At 24.6% G+C, this 6708-nt stretch overlaps 1 long non-coding RNA gene across 3 annotated transcripts; it reads left to right on the forward strand.

Moving 5' to 3' along the window:
• Nucleotides 1–296: 296 nt before the first annotated feature.
• LOC149056076 (uncharacterized) lies at nucleotides 297–5782 on the forward strand. Of its 3 annotated transcripts, XR_016191472.1 has the most exons (7): nucleotides 301–857; nucleotides 1467–1625; nucleotides 1821–1920; nucleotides 2037–2264; nucleotides 2400–2669; nucleotides 4785–4919; nucleotides 5166–5782. It is a non-coding gene; the product is annotated as an uncharacterized LOC149056076 (long non-coding RNA). The 3 variants fall into 3 exon arrangements; XR_016191470.1 differs by lacking the exon at nucleotides 4785–4919 and having other exon boundaries at nucleotides 297–857; XR_016191471.1 differs by lacking the exons at nucleotides 1821–1920; nucleotides 4785–4919 and having other exon boundaries at nucleotides 297–857.
• Nucleotides 5783–6708: the final 926 nt, after the last annotated feature.

Raw genomic sequence — 6708 nt, forward strand, 5'->3', positions numbered from 1 at the left:
ACTCTTACTGAATTCGCAAATAACTTTACCGCAGTAGATCACCTACTATACGAATGTCAATTTAAATTTATTCTAAATGTGTTCAAGTCGTTTGAAACTAGTAAGAATTAGTAATTACCCGTGAATCATGATATAATACGTTAATTATTTAATTATGCCGTCGAATATCCAACTTTGTGTGAAATAAATTCTCTTATCAGTACACCATTATCACAGCTATTTATGTGTATTTAGTGTATTCTGTGGTATTTATAAAAAAAGATAGTGCATAACCTGTCCTATTTAGCCACGGGTTTTCCAAATCACCACCAACAATTTGCTAGTCGGCATAATATTATGATAGTCCCCTTCGACCTCCACCACACTCACACAACGACAACACTTAGTTATCAAGTAATTTCACTAACATCGGTCATTTTGGTTTTTGACGCTCCTAATAATATAAAAATATAAACATTGTGATTTGTGGTCAGTGCCTCAGTGGTCACTACTTACAACTCAGTACTCAGTAGCTACTAGGACTAGCTATTAGTTTTATACATCACGTATTATAGGTAGACGGTGTACGTATTGTGATTGTGAATATTGTTTAAAAAAAGTTTTTTTGCAATTACCTGCCATTTTGTATTATGGGAAGAAAACCTTTAAATTCAGTTGGGAAAAATAATTTTTCACGTAGATATATAAGCGTGTAACATTGAACTAGATGAATCGACATGCAATGTTAAAGGGTGTTGTCGACCTATTATGAAAAGTCAGTATAGTCACAACCTAGAAACGTATATAAAACCATTTCATACTCATTAGAAAAGGAAACTTTAGTAATAGCTAAACAAGATATTGAGAATGAAAAGATTGTAAGTAAAAAAAAAAAAGTTTACTAGAATCTTGTCACTAGGTTACACTGCAATATTCTCATCCTAGGTAAAACTAACTAAATTTTGTATTTACTAAAATTTCTCTGCATGTTTGCATATTTCAATTTTCATCTGAAATTGTTTTAAATATTTAATAATAAAATTTTAAACTTGATTAACAAAGTGTCTTCACTGGAAGGCTTCTTAAATCTGTCTTTTCTTCAAGTCACTTTATTCACTTATCTATTTTACTTATTGTTCAATTTTATGTAACAGATTGTAAATAAAAAAAAAAAAAAACTTGATTACAAATTTTGGAGGCAATTAAAATTTACTTGTAATATCATCGGAATACTGAAATATCTATAGATACATAAATTTACAAAATTTGCTTATTTGGTAACTAAATATTTAATAATTTACCTAGGTACCAACTATAAGAGCATTTTTAAAATCCAAAATACCAATAACAGGTAGGTACTTAATACATAGGTGTAATAAATTCATAAATAATTCCAAATGTGATAGTTGTAACCAAACCAGTTAGTAGTTTTGTACAATGTTATATACATTTATTAAATAAGTTGTAAAATACAAATTTATTTGTAGTAACATGGACCATTTCACAAAGTCATTATTGTAACCAAGAAAAATGTATTTGTTAAAAGCTTGCACTGAGATTATCACAGTAAATGGCCGTCCACTCATCATCTTCAATAATTCTGATTTTAGAAAATATAAAGCCTTTGACTAAAGCTATCAGCAGAGGTATGAAACTAATTTTAAATAAAATTATGTTTATCTGATTAAAAGTTTTAAAGTAAGAATAAATGATTATAACATAAAAAGTCACATATTGTCTGCTTCAAATGAGATTATTTCCAATGTTAAATCTGATATAAAAAAATCAGTGTATCAGTTTAAAAATTGATTGTGTGAAGTGTCATCATTGTTTCATATTAGGGGTAAATATTCAGTATAAGAAAGACAAGAAAATATGATTGTCAACGTGGTTACAGTGAAGATGCATGAAAAACATACAACAGTAAATTTAACAAAGATGGTATATAATTTAAAAATTTACAAATAAATTTTTAAATTTCTTATTAAAGTATATTTTATTAATTAATATAAAATATAATACAATAATACTATTAAATATTATAATTGATTTTATAGGCCTGGTGAATGTATTGTATTAATCATATTAGCTTCTTGAAACACTTGAAAAGAATAATATTAAAAAGAAACAATTGTATAGTGTAGTAGTATACTATAACTTGTGATTATGCAACAAACATGATTAAGTTGGTAAAGAGATTATAAATGATGAAACAGATCAGGTTCAGAATTGTAGTGTAATGCCTATAACAGTGAACCCAATGGTGATTATTTGTGACAGTACTGGTATGTATTAATTTTCTTAGAAAAATCCATTAAATTCATTAACAAATTTATCATAATTTATCTGATTAATATGTTCTATAATACATTTGTTAATATTCTTATTTTATAACTTGATTAAACAAAAATCTTTTATAGATGAGGTGGATGAGGGCGTTGCAGACATAAATGAATCAGATGACAGTATTCTTAATGCCATAACTCCTGTAGCAATAACATTATGTGTGATATGTGACGTACAGACTATGCATAAATTTACAAATAGCTATTATTGACAATGAAACTAGATAGAATTGAATATATAACATGCTATACAGATAAATTGAATTAAAAATGTATAAGGAACATGATGAAACCAAATCAGGCTTGAAATTTACAGATAATGAGTGGAAATCTGTTCAAAGTATTGTAAGTTAAATATTTCATTTTTATGTGTACAACTAGCATATTGGTCTTGTAATCACCATTTATTTCTATTTTTACTACCTACTAGCATTGATTATAGAATAGTCTATTCTATAATCAATGCTACTAGAAAGGTTGGGCATTAACAATTAAAAAATTAAGTTACTTTTAATTAAGTTAAATAACGAGTTAAATTTTGTTTATATTATATTCATTTTATTCAGTTACTTATGAGTTAATGTATTTTATTGACACGTTAAATTAATTTTATTCCTGAACAAAAGATGAAAATATTTTCAATTTCATAAAAATTAGTTATATAAATATAAAAATAACAATCAAAAATATTAAATAATATATTAATTAATAAACAAGAATCTATAATAATAGTTATTTTATCACATACCTATTCACAAAATATAATACACACCAATATTATAAACATACATTTTATAGGAATAACTGTGTAAAAAATAATAGAAAAATATAATTATTTATTTTCAGTATCCTATACATATTAGTAAACTCATCACTCGTTACCTAGTATCTACTAAGTACTTATTCATTATTAATATTATTACTTATTATTATTATATTTTTATTCATTCTTGGAATTAAAGCAATCACCCACTTGGCCCGTTGGTGCAAATTATGCAAACCCTTAGTAGCAACTTAGCGGTATTCACTATTTCCCTAATTAAATAAATGAATAAGCTATTTGAGCAATTAAATATTTGATTCCTTCTATTAATTGAATAATATTTGATATTATAAATTGTGTAATCATATTATTTAATTATTACCAATTAATACTTTAAACTTAACTTACATTTTTCTATATTAACTTAACTTAATGAATTAAAAAGTTAAAAAAAAAAATAGTTAACTTGCCCAATATTGACTAAAATATTATTGAGGAAACAAAAGAATAAAAATAAGTTGAATATATTTGTAAGTATTGAATACTGAATATTTTTTTTTATGTAATTTACTCAAAGGTGCATTTTCTATTAATTAAAAAAAAAGCAACGATCTTGACAAAATTCTTGCTTCTATTGAACAAAAATAAATGCATTTATATTTAAATTTAATTAAAACATGTTTGAAATTTATTGCATTTTAGGTTGATGCTTTTTTTACCAGTTAAAATAGCAACATAAGCTTTAAAAAAACATGACATAATGCTAGATTTAGATGGTATATTATGGTGAAAATGTACTAATGGATTGAAATCTAATGGTACTATACCAGCAAAACAAATATTAAGTCTATGAAAAAACATCAGGACTTTTACTAAAAAACAATGTTTATTTATCAATTATCTGATATGCAACATTTCAAATGTTATCTAGCTTAAAAATTAAAATATTGAAAATAAAACCTACTAGATGCTTAGATCCCTAAATAATATTGTTAATCTTAAATATGATAATCGGTCACTCTTATAGTAAAAATATTAAATAAGATAGCAAAATGTATTATTGTTTACAACAAATTTATGTTTAACATTAGTAATACATTGTAATTATTCATGTCCTTCTTTAAATATATTTAAATAAATCCAGACTCATTGTTATTGTCAAAAAAGTAACCCTCTTATATTTAATAATGGTAGGCATGTAATTTAATATTAAATTCTAAATAATCGTTATTGTTATTGAATTCATTAATATTTTATATGAAAAGAAATAATTAAAATTTTACAAAATATTTTATTTTTTTTTTGTTTTAGCCAGGTAGTAAAATTGCTAAAATAATAATTTTTTTAACCAAATTTAAAATTATATACTTAAATTAAGTTTGCAACAAATTATTTTTAACTGATATTTTAATTAAAGGATGCAAATTGGATCAAATCATTTAGGAACAATTTTTCAATGTATAACAATTACTTATAATTAAGTAAAGGCAACTCTAGTAATAAGTAAATTTATTTGAATTAAGCAATATTATTTTCACCCTTTCCTAATTAAATTTATAAATTTCTTTATTGGTTATTTAAGCTATTGACAAATAGTATTTAATTTTAATTTTAAATTACCAATTTAAAATGATTTATTATACTGATTTCAATAAAAATAATTTCTTTTTACTTTCAACTATTTTTCTTGATTCTAGATATCAATATTTACTTACCAAGGATGAAAATAATCACATTATTAATCATTTAATACAGACTTGTAAGAACTTTGCTTTATTTAAATAGAGATGATATTGGCCAAGATGATAATAATGTGCAAAACTCATCTTTAGGTAAAGCATATAAATAATTTAAAGTAATAAGCTTATGAATACTTTTATAGATAACCTTGCTCATAACTTTGATAAAATTGCTCAGTTCCTCAGTAAATTATTATTCATTTTTATCCTCACCATAATTAATTATATAAGTATACATACTTTTGATCATTCTAATATATCCTACCAATATGTTCCTGTTTAAATGATTCTTTTTTGATTTTTATATTCAATTTAATATTTATTTTCTTATTTTTACAGATAAGCGTTGAGAGAAGCTTCTCAGGCCTGAAATTTATCTTATCAGATCTTAGATCTTCACTGTCTTCAGAAGTTCTAGACGCTCTAATGATAATTCAAAGCAACACTTTATTTAAGAGGACGCTACATCTGCATGTGTTGCCTCCATCATACAAGTGCAAGACATGGAAAACGTTATGTTTAGCAAATAAATTTAGCTCTGTTTTTTTTAAATAACAGTGATAATTGACCTCTTTTAAAAATTAAAGGTTACATTATTATCTAAGGCATGTCATAGGCTTAAGCCTATAAACGAGAATTTTAAAATTGAAAATTGTTTGTATATTTTAAAATACTCATAATTCGCTTTAAAATTTAAATACAAAAAAGTCCACGTGATGCCCTAGTTAACAATGTTACTTTTAATTTTTATGTGAAGTCAATGTACTCTAAATTTTAAACTTACAGAGCTAATTATGAACGCAGAACATCAAATTTGGTATGCTACGTACTTGTAAGATGAAGACAACACAGGTGTGATGTCCTCTTAAAAATAAATAAACCAGCCCAAAAACTATTCAATTTCTGGTTATACTGTTTGTTTGTTATGATTTAATAATAAAGTGATTTTCATATTATTTAATGGATTTATGTTTTATTATATTTTTATATTGTAATGAATTGATTTTTGGTCAATAGATTGTGGCTTATATATATTTAATAACTTAAAGGCCCCTTAAAAAAATATACTTCACTGGCTATTGATTTACCAGCTTAAATTTGTTTATACTACAAGTATAATATATAGTTAATTATCTTAAATCATGCTCTATGTAAGAATCAATTATTTACTATGTTATATTTATTATATTATATTATATTATATTTTAACCTTACTATGGAGTGGTGTAAAATTAAAATGTCCATGCAAAATATATATTTACATACATGGTACACTAGTGATGACTAATAAAATGGTAAATAAATGAATGGAAAAGTATTGAAAACTATTTTAGTTCCTATCTAATATGATTTTTAATGACATGCTGATAGTATTAAGTAGGTTTAATTTTTATACCTACATACATTTATTTATTAAATAATGTATAATATATTATAGGTATATTATTCTTGATACCCTAAAAGAAATACTTGTTTTAAAAACCAAACAAAGGTAAAATCGGCATTTAAAACCCAAACGAAAATTGGAAAAAGAGTAAACCGTTATATGTAAACTATAATGAAACCTGAAAACAGGTAGGTATTTAAAAGTGAGATAGAAACCGATAAATTCAAAAAACAGTAATCAAAATCAATATCCAGACTAAAATTCATCGTTTCGGTTTCAAGCCCTGTTTTTAATCAAATATACCTTCCTCTTAAGTGTCAGAAACAAAAAAAAAGAAAACGATTTCTAGTTATAGATACTACAGTAGGTAATATATTATATAGTCTAGATGAAATTTTCGCTTCAAAACACCGTTTTTTTATGCATGAGTATATTATTATGTATATTAGACAGTCTAGACTTGCAATAGACGGGATGTGGAGGGGGCGTGATCAG

Source organism: Diuraphis noxia, unplaced genomic scaffold (genome assembly GCF_037042655.1).
Source record: "Diuraphis noxia isolate RWA-SAM2 unplaced genomic scaffold, SU_Dnox_SAM2 contig0004, whole genome shotgun sequence".
Classification (NCBI taxonomy): domain Eukaryota; kingdom Metazoa; phylum Arthropoda; class Insecta; order Hemiptera; family Aphididae; genus Diuraphis; species Diuraphis noxia.